The 16014-nt window shown below is 39.2% G+C and overlaps 1 protein-coding gene across 1 annotated transcript in view; it reads right to left on the reverse strand.

Annotated features, from left to right (window-relative positions):
- SLC9A9 (solute carrier family 9 member A9) overlaps positions 1 to 16014 on the reverse strand; it is a 571893-nt gene that overhangs the window by 502947 nt on the left and 52932 nt on the right. The window lies entirely within an intron of this gene.

Raw genomic sequence — 16014 nt, forward strand, 5'->3', positions numbered from 1 at the left:
AGTGCATGTGGGGTATTTAAATGTACAACAAAGATCTGGTGGTTATGCCCATGATCAGTGACCAAGCTGAAAGTAACTTTTAGACCCTTTTTGAATATTGGCACCACATATGCTATGCACCATTCCTGCAAAATAGACCCAGTCATTACTGAATCCTTAAAGAGGATCTTTCAAAACCTCCACCAACTCTAGTTCATAGCATATGCTAATAGACTCAGCTGCACTGCGTGTGGCGCCATTGGGATTTTTTCTCTAGCCCTCACCATACCCAAGCAATCAATGCAATTAGTTTTGGTGCCTGATATTCTATTTAGACTCTGTACTGTCAGGAGGGCGGTGTCAGGCAGGAGCAGACAAGGGGTGTGATTCTGAGCTCTGACACTGGGTGCCTCTGATTAGAGCTCTGAATCACGCCCTCTGCCTGACACCACCTTTCTGACATTACAGAGCTTAAATAGAACATCAAGCATCAAAACTAACTCTGCTTGTGGTTCAGGGACGGTGAGGGCTAGAGAAATAACTTAACCCCTTCCCACAGCAGGCATTTATCAAGCTACAATTTTGTCTCCTCATTTTCCAAAAGCCATAACTTTTATACTTTTCCATTCACAGAGCTGTACTAAGGCTTCATTTTTGTTGGACACATTGTACTTGATAATGGTATCATTTAATAGTATGATGTTCTGGAAGCTGGAAACAATTCAGAATGGGGTGGAAATATTGAAAAACTGTGCTTGTTTGTCTTTTTTTTTTTAGATCATTTTATAACATTCAATGTCAGCTACAATTACATGTCATCTGTATTCTGTGTGTTGGTATGATTCTGGGGATTCCAATTTTTTTTTAACCCCTTAAAAAAATAAAATCTAAAATTCTCAAAGTCGGTATAGTCTGACACCCGTAACTTTTTTTTATGTTTCCATGTATGAAGATGCATAAGGTATCTTTTCTTTCAGGCCTAGATATACTTTTAATTAATACCATTTTGGTTAATGTCTGTCTGTTTGATAACTTTCTATTTAACTTTATGGGAGGCAAAATGGTGAAAACAATATCGGTCATTTTGCTTTTTATTTCACTATGGCGTTTGGCACATGGGAAAAATATTTTTCTAAGTTTGTAGATCCAGGTGTTTTTGGACATGGGTATGCATAATTGTTTATGGTTATCTTTGTTAATGTATCTTTCAGTTTTAAGAAAAGGGGTGCGATTGAACCTGTGATCTTGTATTGCAGTCTATGAGTTTATCAATATATAATAGGCATATAGTGAAGACTGGACAGAGCTTGCAATCTCATTGCATGGGAGCTGTAATGGAAGAACAAATGGAAGAAGCACGGAACAAAGGTAAGTCCTTTTCTAACTTTAGGGGCCAGTACAAAAGGTTAAATATCCAGAATCAGAATGGGCTCCAATCATAGGTATTACCACCAGGTCTCCACTGTATAATACAACAGAGACCCACATCTGCTATAATAGTACAACGGATGTTAGGAAGGTATTAAAGATTTCAATCATGGTCCCCATTCCCCAAGACTATACAGATTAATGATTTTTCTGGAGCCGGTTGCAACAGCTGATCAGTAACAAAAATCAATTTCGGGTCGTAAAGCCCTTTGAGTTCTTTCAGCCTCTCCTGATATGTTTTAGGCTTTAGATCTCCACGATTTTTGTAGCCCATCATTGCATCTATTTTATTTATGTCTTCTTGTAGGAGAGGTTTTCAGAACTGGTCACAATATTCCAGATGTGTTCTCACCAGTTTTCTAAACATCAGGGTCAAAATCTCTCTCTTCCTACTGGGTCAAGACACATTGAAATAAATGTCAAAATCCAAAAATTTGTCAGGAAACGTGTCATTTTTTTTTTTAAAAAAAAGCAATTTGACAATATTTCTATTCTGTAAAAAAAACTTTAGAGAAAATAAGATATAAGTGAATACATAAGGTCATATATACAAGTCTCTCTTGTGAGTGTCAATATTATGTAATACAATTATGTATAAGTGAATACACACGGTCATACATAATAAAGACACTGAAAAACAAGAGTACAAATGAATTAAAGAGAACCTTTCACCACCTCCACAAATTCAAGTTCTTAGCACTGCACTGCTGATTCCAGTACAGTTGGAATTTTCTCTAGCCCCTGCTTTTCCTGAGCACCAAGTGCAGTTAATTTTGGTGCCTTATGTGCTATTAAGGCTCTGTAATGTCAGAAGGGCAGTGCCAGGTAGGAGCGTGATTCAGAACCCTCTTTCCTCCCCCCTTTATCTCCCACTGATGCGTCAGCTCCTAACAATCACTATGTATGTCTGTTAAGTTTATGAAATGTGCACTGTACCTGTATTGCACTGGAACTTTTGTAGTAGAGTAAGGCTATAGCCCTTGTAGATTTTCCTGCATTTTTTTTTTTTGACCCAAAGTCAGAAGTGGATTGAGCAGAAGGTAGAAATCTAAGAGCTTCCTATATATTCCTTTTATAGACATGCTTGGCTTTGGCTCAAAAAAGCACAACATAATTTGCAACAAAAAATGATGCTTTTCCACAACTTAGGGTCTCAGCCTAAAAGGTAGTTTAGCAGAGGGACAAAAAGCAGAGAAACAGCCTAGTAAGAGAAGAAAGTCTTGCCCATACTATATAATTGCCTACACTACTTGTTTATGCAGCATATGTTGACAGGACAATGCCTATTTATTCAGAATATGCAAATCTGTCTTCTATAATCTAAATAGGAAGACTTCCTGACTTCTTGTCTTCCTATTTACATCATGGAAGACAGATTTGCATATTCTTCCCATGATCCCTCAGTGGAACGCATATGGCTTAATAAGACTCCACACACCTACATGGTGGATTCTCCCTAAGGAGTGACGATATCCCCATAACCCTTATTTATTCAGATACAGCATTGTGACTTATTTCACACTCTTGTACTATGGGCTGAAGCTCCAGTTTCACTGATGATTGCATTGTACAAGTTGTTATACGTGGCAGAATTTCATTTCACTAGGAACACCAATTGTAACTAGAGCTGTCAATCTCATTTCCCACTTGAATGGTCTACGTGTAAATTACTCTATTGTGATCAAAGGCAAACGTACGCTTTAAAAAAGATGCAAAAGACATAGGAAGTACAATATTAAATTGTGTGAAAGTTACAGAAGGTGAAGCAGCCCTACAGATATGACTGATGACTAAAATCCTATAATTACTCAGGCAAATGAGCCAGAAATAGTGTCAAATGTGTGGTGTCCAAAATGTGCTAGCAGAAAATATGTTATCAGCCCAGCAATCTGCTGCAAGAATCCTAAACCTTAAATCAAGGGCTAACAAATAAAAGGAAGACTACAAATCTGCTTGCAGTAATGACACATCCTTTACAATTAGTAAAATAACAGCAAAATAAAAATGGAAATGTCATAAGAAAAGAATACACTATAAAACAACAACAATAGCCAACATTGATAAAATAGGATACTGTTAAAATAAGATGACATCATTAGAACTTATGTATTCTAGTTTCAATAACAAAAACACTTAAATGTTGATATCTTAATTGGATGGGTATACTATGATGATAACATGGGGCAGTATTTTATAAAAATAGCTCCAATGATGAGTTCTTGAAGGAATAAGGTCTCATACTCATTATTAAAGCAAGGCACGAATCACTTGCATAGGGCCAGGTGGTGTAGGGGAAGCAATTTTAGGGCATATTCACACAGCGGAAAATGAAGAGGAACTCCTCCACATTTTCTGCCAGTAGTATTTTTCACTTGCGGTCAGCCACGACTGGATGCTAACGCAGGGCAATGGCATTCCGTCTCGGCTTTCCGCTGCTGATTAGGCTCAGAGGAATGGACCTATGCAGAAGTGAGTCTCGAGACGTAGACTCCATGGCAGGATCAGCCACGGAATCTGCAGCAACATTTTCATTGGAGACTTTGCCACAGAAACCAGCAGAGAGTATAAACAGACACTCAACGGACACCAGGCAGACCCCATTACAGTCTATGGGGTCCAAACGTAATCACTGTTTCGACAGTTGGGCTCTCTGTTATTCGGGTCCCCTGGCGCCCAGCACAGATGTGAACCCAGCCTTAATAGCGTGTGCAAGGCAGAATCAGCCTGAAGCTACAGTAGGTCATAATATTTCTTTTTACCATCAGAAAAATCAGCTAGAGGAAAAAATTTGCTTCAGTCTCCCATTAAAATAAATGGGAGTGTTGGGATGCTTTTTTGGAAGCAGATTCTACCTGAAAATCCATCTGCAAAAAACTCTGTGTGAACTTAGCCTTAAACATGTAAGGAAAGAATGAATGCACCCTGAATAGTAATCTCATACACAGCAAACATAATACAAGTCAAGTAGAAAGGTAGCGAAAGCTAAGAACCATAAAGAGCAGCCAAGAATACCAGATCTAAAAAAAGCAAAAGGTGCAAAGATGTTCTTCTACAAACTATTCCTTCATTCCCAGAATATGACAGAGCTCAGCAACCCAGAGAGAAGGCGCCTCCCTTGATCTCCAGTGAAGAGGTATAACAATTCTGGTCACTGACAAAAAATTACCCAGTATCTGTTTTTTGATCAGAGCGCCCGTGCACTCAATGTAACGTGGCGTTGATTCTGACACATGTCAGATTCAGCGCTTCAAATCTGAATCCCATTGACTTCAATGGGTCCCATCTTATACTGAAATCAATGGGAGGCTTTTTATCCCATTGATTTCAATGTGTTATGCGTGTTAAACGGAACCCATTGAAGTCAATGGGATTCTCTTTTGAAGCGCTGATTCTGACACGAGTTTACACGGACATTAGCAGCGGACACTAGTTGTCGGACACCGACAGTAGTATGAACGCCCCCTTAGCCTTAATGAAAAATTGGAGTCCTTATCTAAATTCATGGTAAGTGGGGTAAGGATAGACACATCTGTTCCCTTTTGCCAATATGTTTTGATTTTATAAAAGTAATTTTATACAAATATTGTTATGGTGAGGGTTTTCCATGACTGTCATTCTCAGTGCTAAGGGTATGAGCTGTAGGACTAAAATGTCTTTTATTTACTTCATTTTGAGTACCAAGCCAACATAAAATATATGAGAAGTCAAACACACACAACGTTACATTGCATTGCTGCATTACTACACTCACAAATCATTTCCACAATCAATACCATAACAGACGATTCTTCCTTCTTGAATCTTCAATTTTCAAAAAGCAGAAAGAATTACATATCACATATGGAGTATCAGTCTCTGGACAGACTGTCTGCTGGTAGATGCAATTATGAGTCAATGCTGTCTAGACTTCATCTCTCTTCTGAGGATCCAGAGAATCTCAAGAGGATTTAATAAAATAACGGCAAAGCTTGGTCTATGATGGAACTCTTATGGGACAAGCAAAGCATAGCGGAAGTTGGCATCTGTTGAGAACTTGTTCCTGAGACCACCAAGAACTTTTTGCATTTTATCTGCCATGGAAAGTTGTTGTTTTCTTTTTAAACTGTGGAAACTGAAGAAGAGTCACAGTTCCACCATGCAATGAAATCATAGCTGACATCACTAAGCAATTTAGAAATGGAAATTTAGGGCTGAATGCTCATCTGTCTTCCCCATCCAAAGATTATTCCTATGTGTGCTGCATCAGACTTCTTTTTCTGATTTTGTTCCACATAACAATCCTCCTACTGTTTGATGGTTGATGTTGGTTGCAGGAGACTGGTATGTGCAGAGACCAAGAGAGCAGAAGGAATCGGAGCATAAAATGAATCTTAATTAAATGTAACACCTACGGCTGTGAGTCACATCTAAGGCACTGGTTTTTCTCAGTGGTATGGCAGTGGAAAAACTGAAGGGATGGAGGTACTTATGCCTGGCTTAAAAAAGAAATCCGAGGAGCTTAAAATTTGGCACCATCATTAGGAAAATGACATAAAATATACGTGCGCGTCTCAATGTAATTGGTACAATACAGAATTGTAATTTATTAATCTACTGTAACAGAAAGCAAATTGTTATCACAAAGCTTCTGAACATAGCTTTAAAGAAGTATACTGCTTATATACAGTATATATACAGTATGCAAAAACTGCATATATACTGTATGCAAAAACCTAAAGGTTTATAAATGTTTTTGATAGACATATGTATTTTTTCAATCGTAATAACTTTGTAACTGTAGTAGTAAGAGTAAAGTGGTTTGCTCCCTTCTTACTCTCCAGCCTATTCTGTAGTTCAGTAAAAAATTGCCTTATTCCAAGACTGCCAGGTTTTACAAGATTTTTTGATGGCCTAGCTGTTTGGGATTGCTGTTGGGCCCAGCACTATACAGTGTAAGGAGCAGGCAGCAGATGGTTCTGTACATTGTACAGGGTAGCCTATAAGTATGAATACACCCAGATAAAATGTAAGGGGTTGTTTATATCACCTCACCGTTTGTGACATATTAGTACGTGGCAGGGGGGACACATTTGAGGACAGATGACGCCATCCGCAAAGCTGCCATTTTGGATTCAACTTTACTTTTTTCAATGGGAAGGGGGTCATGTGACACATCAAATACATGGAGAATTGCACAAGAAAAACAATGCTCATTTTTAATGTAGCTTTATTCATTATCAAGTTATTGACACGTTTCTTTTTGTTACAGCCATTGACAAGTCGCAAAGGATAACCGACAAGGAGCGGACAGACATTGTGTTGATGTCTGATGAATGAAGTTCCCGGGTCACTGCAGCAGACTTCAATGCAAGAAACCCTTCGAGACCACCCATCTCCTATGCCACAGTTAGCAAACTGCTCACAAAATTTGTTCAACTGGTTCGGTGTCGGTTAAGCCCAAATCTGGTCATATGAAAACTGTCACCAATGACAAAGCATTGTTAACCCCCTCCTGCTGAAGGCATTTTTCAACCTTTTTTTTTTTTTTTGAATGTCCACCTTACAACTCTCATAACTTTTTTATTTTTCCATTCATAGAGCCACATGAGGGCTTAAAGAGGACCTTTCATCAGATTGGGCACAGGCAGTTCTATATACTGCTGGAAATCTGACAGTGCGCTGAATTCAGTGTACTGTCGGCTTTCCTGATCTGTGCCCCGGGTAAAGCACTATTGGTCCCGGTACCATAGCGTTTTACAGTCAGAAGGGCATTTCTGACAGTTAGCCAGGGACGCCCTTCTGCCCAGCAGCACCTATCACGCTGTACTGTGTGAGCGGGGAGGAACGCCCTCTCCCCTCCTTCTGCTCACAGTGCTCATCCATAGACACCATGATCGGGAAGGCAAGGATGGTAATAAACCTTCCCTACCTTCTCTATGGGAGCAATGGCTTTAGTTATAGCTGACTCCCTATTTCATGGATGTATCGGTACATCCTTGCAGAACAAGGAAGCCACTATGCGGACAAAAAAACCTAATGGGTGGTCCAGAAGTGGTTAAAAAAATGCATTAAAAAATTAGATCTTGAAGTTGTCATATACTGATACACATGAATTATTTTGTATATATATTACGGTTACAAGGATCTTTTTTTGCAGATCCACATGCATCTATTACATCTATAGAGCTGATGGAGCTTGTTGAGTACAGTGCTCAGGTGGGACCCTTAGCGATAGGACGCTTTTCACCTATTCTGTGGATAAGTCAAAAGTGATGACTATGAAAAAAAACAAAACCCAAAAAAAACCACTTATTTGCATTACAATTTTTTGGCTGTGTAATGAATATCTTAAAATGAATGTAAAGCAATGTGGCAAACAGTAAAACTCCAACTGGTTTAACTACAACTAAGATTATGCCTTGACACTCAGTTGTAAGTTAGCTCCGAAATTTTAAATTGAAAATAAATGGAATATAAATTCTGAATACGTGAAAGTAAGGACTGGTACATTTGAACAAAAAATACACATTTCCCATAAGGGAGCATAAAAACTGTAAATTAAGCTTAGGAAGTTTCACCAGTACATGCTTGAGATGATAAAAATGTTAAAAGATGAAGTGAAAAATGGAAATTTGCAACGTTAATATACTCAGACAAACTCTACCTAGCACATCAATCAAGTTACCGCTACACTGGTGCCAGTTATTCCAAATTGGTCAGACCATGGTTGTATAAGAAAATAATCTATCAGCTGAGTGGGTACTAGTGATGTTGTCAGACAGGCTGAGAATATAATATGTGACATTTGTAGAAAAACTTCTAACAAAAGTTCCAGACAAGTCCCGAAGCTTCCTGCGGGCAGTGCGATGTTATAAAAAGAGACATGGGTATGGGACTTTGATCTTGGGAAAAAATCATTTTAATTTCAGTGAAAATGCTTTGGATATGTTTCTCCAAAGAGGAAATGTCAAGATGAAACAAGTACAGTTATCACAGTCTTACAATATCCAGCTGTTACTATGCAAAGCTGATAAAGATATATACTGCTGCTAACAAAGATTTGGAAAGTACCTATAAAAATGCATGTTTTCCAAATTTATCAGATGAGGACAAGTACAGTACGTGTTCTAGTGAAACAAAAAGAGCAGACAGAAGAGAATGAACCCTATGGCAGACATGAAAAGCATTCTGCTAAAAGTTCATGCTGTGACACTGGCTCTATCACAGAATGGGAGAATCAAGTACTTGTTCTGTCCCTCTCTCCTATCTTTTGTAGGGAGAACAGCAGCAAAGCCCTCTGTATGTTTACATAATCTATGGAGTCATACAGATGTGGGATCCTCTAGACATGTATATATATTTTCCTTGGAAGTTTTTAGAGAATGCTTACAAAGATAATGAAGAAATCGAGAATGGCGATTGGTGGACTTCACAAAAAGAAAAGTACAGACCTGAGATTGTAATAATGAATAATTGGCTCCTTATTATTTATTTTGATGTCCTTGCCAATCAGTGGCCTCAGTGGTCACAGGAAAGGACACTGGACACTACTCGCATACATCCTCAGTGACGTCTCTTGTCTTTTCCTGTGACCGTTATGGCCACTGATGGGCCTTAGTAGTTACATGTGGTGAGGACTTCCGCAGGAGTATGGTGTTTTTTGTTTTTTGTTTTTTGTTTTTTTTTTGGGGGGGGGGGGTTCACCTTCCCCGGTCTCCTGCCAGATATCTGTAACTTCTGGACAACCCTTTTAAGTGATGAACTGGTATGGAAGGAGATATAACCCTGCCCATGAGAGCTCACATGTGCAATTCACAATGTAAAGATGCCTGGCCTCCCTTTTTACATATTTGTAGTTTAGTCGGACAAATGGTGAATCTACCTTCAGTCTCTCGCCTCTTTCATATAGATTGTACTATACTGTAATATCAAGCTTTTCATAGAATATCAGTATGATATAACAAGTCAGGAATCAAAACAGGACAGATCACAATAAAATAAATACAATTAAAAAATAAATAAATAAATAAATAAATCAGTGCATATCTAGAGATTCAGATACACAAACTGAAAGCAAAGGTATCACAGTAGAGGTCCAATATTTCTGAACAAGTGCTGACTCATCATCTTTTGTTCTGCATCGGCTTCATTACACAGGCCAATGCAGGGAACATGAAGTGGGAACTTAGCGATCATTTCCCTGTGAGGTACTGTTATTGTCCATTGTCAGCAAAGAACTTATTAGACAGGGCTATGGGCTGCTGCTGGACAATTATTTTTTGACATGCAGAAATTAGCCAATCACCTAATGTATTTGCCGGCATTATTAGACAGGCCAATTGTGGGGAACGAGTACTTGAGGTGTTCATTCCTGACAATTTCCTGTTAAATCGGCCAGTCTAATAGGGTCTTTAGAAAAATGCAGTCAGAACCTCATCAGCACCGCAAGGGAAAGTTCATATAGGGTAACCTGTTGTATAAGGTATATGGCTGATCAGAGGACAGTTTCTCATGAGCAAAAACCATGGTGCCAAATTTGGCCAAACTTATTGAGGATTTACGATTGTGGACAATGTCTTTAATCAGTTTTTTCAGCGCCATATGGTGGGGGCTGTCTGGGCCTTCCACTTCAGTGGCCTTGCAAGTCATTAACAGAGCCTCTCTAGGGAAGATCTGTGGATATGTCTATACAGTCAGATTCCAGAATGGCAAATGGATTAGAACTAGAGATGAGAGAGTACCATTCGAAACAGTAGTTTCGAATAGCATGCTCCCATAGGAATGAATGGACGCAGCCAGCACCGGCATCCTGCTGCTTAACCCCCTGCGTGGCGGGGGCATTCCTATAGGAGCGTGCTATTCGAAACTATCGTTTCGAATAGTACTCGCTCATCTCTAATTAGAACCTCCATAAGAGAGCAGAGGAATCCTATCATCTCTCTCCAGTAAGTGGCCACAGGTTGGCACAGTAGGTGCTAAAAAAAAGGATCCCACACTGTAGAGATGCAGAGGAGAGAGAGATAAGCTTGATGGTTGACTACAGCTCTGACAGATTATTATTATCATTATTAACTGCCTGGGGATACTAATGTGTAGGACTCTAGTGCCTCCTCCCACTCTTGCTCAGAGAGGTTAAGTACCAATGTCATTTAGCACATGCAGATGGGGTCAAGTATTGTGGAATTTAGCCAGCAGGAGCCCATAGATATCAGAGGTGCTAACCACTGGTGTATGGATGGTGAACTCCACAACAAGGAAGTAGTCACACACCATGACCAACTGGTAATCTGGGATTAGGCCTGCACTGTGTGTCTTAATTGCAAGGAAGGTAACCAGATGCCAGCCACATACACCTGGCCCAACTGGATCACTCTTCTTGACTGCCATATTTCAGGGTCCTGGAAGGCATATCATTTACACGGTAGAGGATTACCCCATAGAAGCCAAATAGATTTGGAGTTAGATACATCATGCATTTTCTTGACCTGAGACCAAACCTCATGGGCAAGTGAATATATTGGAGTGACCAAATTCATAATGGACAGACAATTAGGTTCTTCTACATATGCCTGAAGTTCACCTCTCCCGTGTGAGTCTGCTAGACACTCCACATCTCCCAGGGACAGTATTCAGTCTGTGTGGTCAAATATTTTGGAAAAAAATGAGGGAGAGTGAGACTACTAGGGTGCTGAAGGGTAGCTGGCCTGATTGGATCCTAACCAGCAACTTCAGTATACAGGGTTAATTTGGTGACCTGTTTTGAGTAACAGACATCATTCATGCACTAATGGAGTAAAGGGAGAGGCTCATTGTATCTACAGCATTATCAACACCTTGGGCAATAGTGTTCAATGGGTCATATAAAGTTAAAAAGTTAAAGCATTTCAATAAAAACATTACTGTACATTTATTATGCAGACTATGGTTTATGCCTTTCAAAGTGCTCCACTGTAGTGGCATCAATTAGATTTTTGTGGACTTTTACAATTGTTATAAGGTCTGCCAGTACTATAAATGAGGGTGCTTCCTTTCCTTCACTTAGACTCACTCATTGCACCTCCCTTGAAGGAATTAACACAAAATGAGCAATTGGATATCTGCATAAAATTACAGGCCATCTTTCTGCTTTACTTGTTAGCAGAGATCACATACATACAGAGGCAGGGAATTCGCTTTACTTCCTGTAATCTGTATTGGATTTTCAGGCACTAAAGACAGATTCATCTTGGCAACAAGCAGTGGACAGCAAGTTGGCATTACAGTAAACCTAGTAGCCAGTATTTTAGATAATATTTAGAGTAGAAAAGTGGCACTTTCATGTAATGATACCACTACAATTTCTTTTACAATATCATTATCTTACCTTGAGAAATACACTGCTTTGTTTTTTAATTCATAAATGGAACTTCCCCTTTTAATAACTCCCTAGATGATTATTTAGCCATTTTCCTAGACATGCTAAGAAAGTTCACAGCAGTCAACAGAACTAACGCAAAGAAAAAAAAAAAATCTGTAACTACCCTAAGAATGATTACATTTGGACCATAAGTAACATGTAGCAGATGCAACGATAAATAAAATTTGAGATGTACCAATAAAAAAAGACATTAATCATTTCCAAGCAGATGGCTTTGGTAGTAGTTCATCTGATGGGTTCGGACAACTCCCAACTATACATGACATCAAAGCAATAGAAAAGTACTTTACTGTGATAAATAAAAGTAAAGCATTTACAACATGAGATAAAAAGTGGAGATGCATTACTGAAAGTGAATAATAATGGCTTGTGTGGATATAATTAAATCTTTATATAGAAACTAGACACCAAATAAAAATAGCTGTGAAGCAATGCAAAGTAGAAGACCATGTGGTTATTACATGTCACCAAATTATATGTTTACAGGAGGCATTCAGAAAGTTAAAAATATCTTCCTGAGAAGTGCAGAGTAGAAATTCTACTCCTAAAAAACTTGTTTCCAACAGATACTAGAAGATATGTGGTTCCACAGATGTTGTGGTGTCGCAACTGCAACCATTCTTATATAGGACTCCAAGTATTTGGTAAGCTAACCATGGATGTGTGGCTCACACAAGATAAACAAATGAAATTTCCATGGATATAGTTTCGGGAATAACTTCTGTGCAAGTAAAACTATCATTCTAAACCACAAGACGCCAAACCAAAGAGCTGGTCACAAGATAAACAACTTCCTCCAAGTGGCACAAAATACAAGAGCAACATCAATTAACCAATGTGTCATAAAGTCACAAAAGCAGCAAGGACTTCTTGAGAATCAAATATCCTTTCTTAAACAGAACAGAATTCCTTAGGTCTGCTGAAAAACTCTTCAGTATAATTGTCATTATTTTCTGTATAAGAAGTTTTACAAACTGAGTTAAAAAGGTTGTTCCATCTCAAGGATCCTATTTATACCGATAGTTTATTTAAATTGAAGACTTTTCCTAAATACATTGCTTTAGAAATGCTGCTTTGTTTGCCTGCTGTATGAACTTATTCCTCCCATTGTAACCACAGACCTGTGTGATAGGACAAGTGACGTCACTTACTCAGTGCCAGCAGGACAATCAGCTCAGCTAATTGCAGTTTGCTGATAAAGTCTATCTTTCTATGTAAAAACAGAGATAACCTTCTCTGCAAGCATGTGCATATTATCTGATCTACATAAGTATTGTGATGCTTCAGTGTCCCGTTCAGCAAGAGGGGAGGAGGAGAAATACAGGAAGTGAGAAGAAGGGAAAACAGGCAAATTGCTGAAAGAATAAGTTGGTGTAATATAAAGTAATAAAACAGATAAAAATCAATAGACACAAGTGTCACTATTCTACTATACATAACATGTAAAAAATAAGATACACATTAGATCGTGGGCATATTGCAGCATAAATCTAATGTGTTGGGGGTGTCACTTTTACTAGAGATTACTAGATTATGGGGATAATGTCACTCCCCATAACCCCATAATCTGGTCTCTCAGCCTCTCACTTCTACCAAGTCAGTTCTCTCTACGCTGCGCTGACGAGGTCCAACCAGACCGAAACGAACGTCCGTAGCTGAGAAACTGACTTGGTAAAAATCCCACATTATGCAGTAAAGGCTTCTGGGAAAGTGATGTTCAGAGTGCTTCCTATAGAGGACAGCCTAACAGAGGCACTGTCTCCCTATCTACATCTTGGGAGACAGATTTGCATATTCCTCCTAGAAATTACTAGGGAAACAAGGATCCTGCATGCTGGATTTCATGGCAAATTGCAGTCCTTTATATAGTAAAGGAGTTACCCATCTCGTAAAGGCGATGGCATGTTGCTAGGTTATGCCAATACTTTATGATCAGAGGGAGTTCAGCCATTACTCACTTTGAGAAAGAAGGGGGCTCAGTACTGCACCACTGAATGGGTATGACTGTGGATTCCTGTTTAACAGAGTGGCTGGGAGTGCCACTGTACAGGGAAAAAAAATCTAGTGAAAGACACGTATCACTGCAGCTTCTTCATTTCCAGGATCGGTAGGAGTCCCACAGGCACAAGCCCCATTTACCATAAAATAATGGTATAACTGAGTGTTCTGCTATCAGAGGGAATACTGCTTTGAGTAAAGGACTTTTTATAGTTCCAGTAGCTTGGTATAACACACTGTATTTGCTTTCTGTCGCCATTGGTGCATCTCTCTGGGTTTTTTTGTTTTTGTTTTTTTTTTTACATTTGTAAACTAAATTTTAAAAAAAGGGTCGATTTAATATATCATAGGATCACCTGAAATCAATCGATATGTAGAAACGTGGAATTTTTAGCTCTCCACAGTTTACCTAGAATATATTTCAAGTTGGTACACAAACATTGATTTTATCATTTTGGATCGGGCACCCACATTCATTTATGGCCTTCTAGCTCTTCATTGCTGCTGGAACTCTAGAATGAAGAATACCATTTGCCGCACCTTATAGATTTAGGCACCTTCCTATGTCTGTATGATTCATTAATAGAGGCCATTGCCGAAACATGACATTGTCCTAGAGCAGAACATATAGTTGGTTAATTGCCTTCATCAAGTCAAAAGAAGGAAAGGACAGGCATACAGTTTTGTAAAAATAAAAAAACCTTTCCTATTCCCTAGCTCATCATGTATCCATCTCTCAGCAGTGTCAAGTCTGCACAACCATCGTATGCATTATTTATCTGGAATGCTCCAGAGTTTCTGGTTTAAAGGGGACAAAAGGTAAAATATGAGTTTAATATTTCAAGCCTCACATAAAATAGAGCACAATAAATTATAAATCTTTTCTCCCATCTGAATTTTTACCAGTTTCAAGTCGAGGTCAGCAGCCGTAGATACTCTACCCAATAAACGCCAGTCCCAGCGTGTGAGCACATTAGCACTAGTCTCACTGTCTGACAGATCTGACTTAAAAAATGACAGCTTACAGGTCAAAACACAGCTAAGAATACAGTGATCACTGGATCTGACAGACAAGCTATTCAGAGTTCAGACATCAGCCAAATGATCCTGAGCTTGTGGGGGACAGCCATCAGCCGTAGTTATATCTGAGGAAGGAAGGAGGTGGAGGTTCCTGGGCTGCAGCCTGTGGTTTCCCATGTGCCTGATATATGATATTGTCAATATCAAGTCATTTCATGTTCAAGTTATAGTGATAACAGTGCATGATTAATGAAGAAATCTGTAAAACTGGCCCCGATCAGTAACATTATAAAAAGGTACAACAAAGGGAAGTACAACTATACCAACTACAGCACTCCTTTAATCCGCTACATTATTGGTAGGACCTCTGTGCATGCTGGTTATCTGGTACTTAATAGGATTGTCTCAGAGGACAGTTAAGTACAGCACTCAGCTACCTTTGTCAACTGCATAGACTTGATATTGGGTGGCAGTGTGCATGCGCAACAGTCACACCACTTTATTACATGTTTCTAGACTAGCATCAATGTTCTTGCAAACCAGTGACTGGATGGCTGTGAGTTACAATCAGCCATATCGCTAGGATAACAGCGTTTACCCGAAATAGAAGTCAGCTGGGAAAACCAATTTTACAGTACAGCACACTTGTTTGGGAATGTTATGTAATCTTACATGAGGATTTAGAGGTTTCCCCATGAAGTATGAGGACTTAAAGGGGTATTCCCATGACGCTTGTTCGCTAACCTGCAGGCTGTTGTGCTCTCTTCACTTTCTGCTTTTCTCGGCACATAGGTGGGCGGGGTTTCACTTGCAGGGGATTGGTTGTAAATGAATTACCACAGTGTGAAGCTGATGTAGCAGAGCTGGATTTGAGTCAGTTTGCATTACATACAGAGGTAACGAACTCCCTACTTAAAAGACACAAACAGCTCAGAGCTACTCCCAGCCCCTCCCTCCCCGAGAGCAGGCAGCTACATCACTTGACAAATGAGCAGATAATCCCAAGGGCCATAGAAACAGAGTGTAAACAATGAAGTGAATAAATTAAGACAGCGGCCAAACAAAGCAGGCTGAAGCCTCTTCATACATCTCTCAGTCCCTGCACCAGTTGGGCGTATGGTACACCAGTCTTAATAAATGTGTCCCACTTAGTCTTCAGCTTCTTATGAAACACATATTTATTATTCCCTAAT

The sequence above is a fragment of the Leptodactylus fuscus genome, chromosome 3 (genome assembly GCF_031893055.1).
Source record: "Leptodactylus fuscus isolate aLepFus1 chromosome 3, aLepFus1.hap2, whole genome shotgun sequence".
NCBI classification, from domain to species: Eukaryota; Metazoa; Chordata; class Amphibia; order Anura; family Leptodactylidae; genus Leptodactylus; species Leptodactylus fuscus.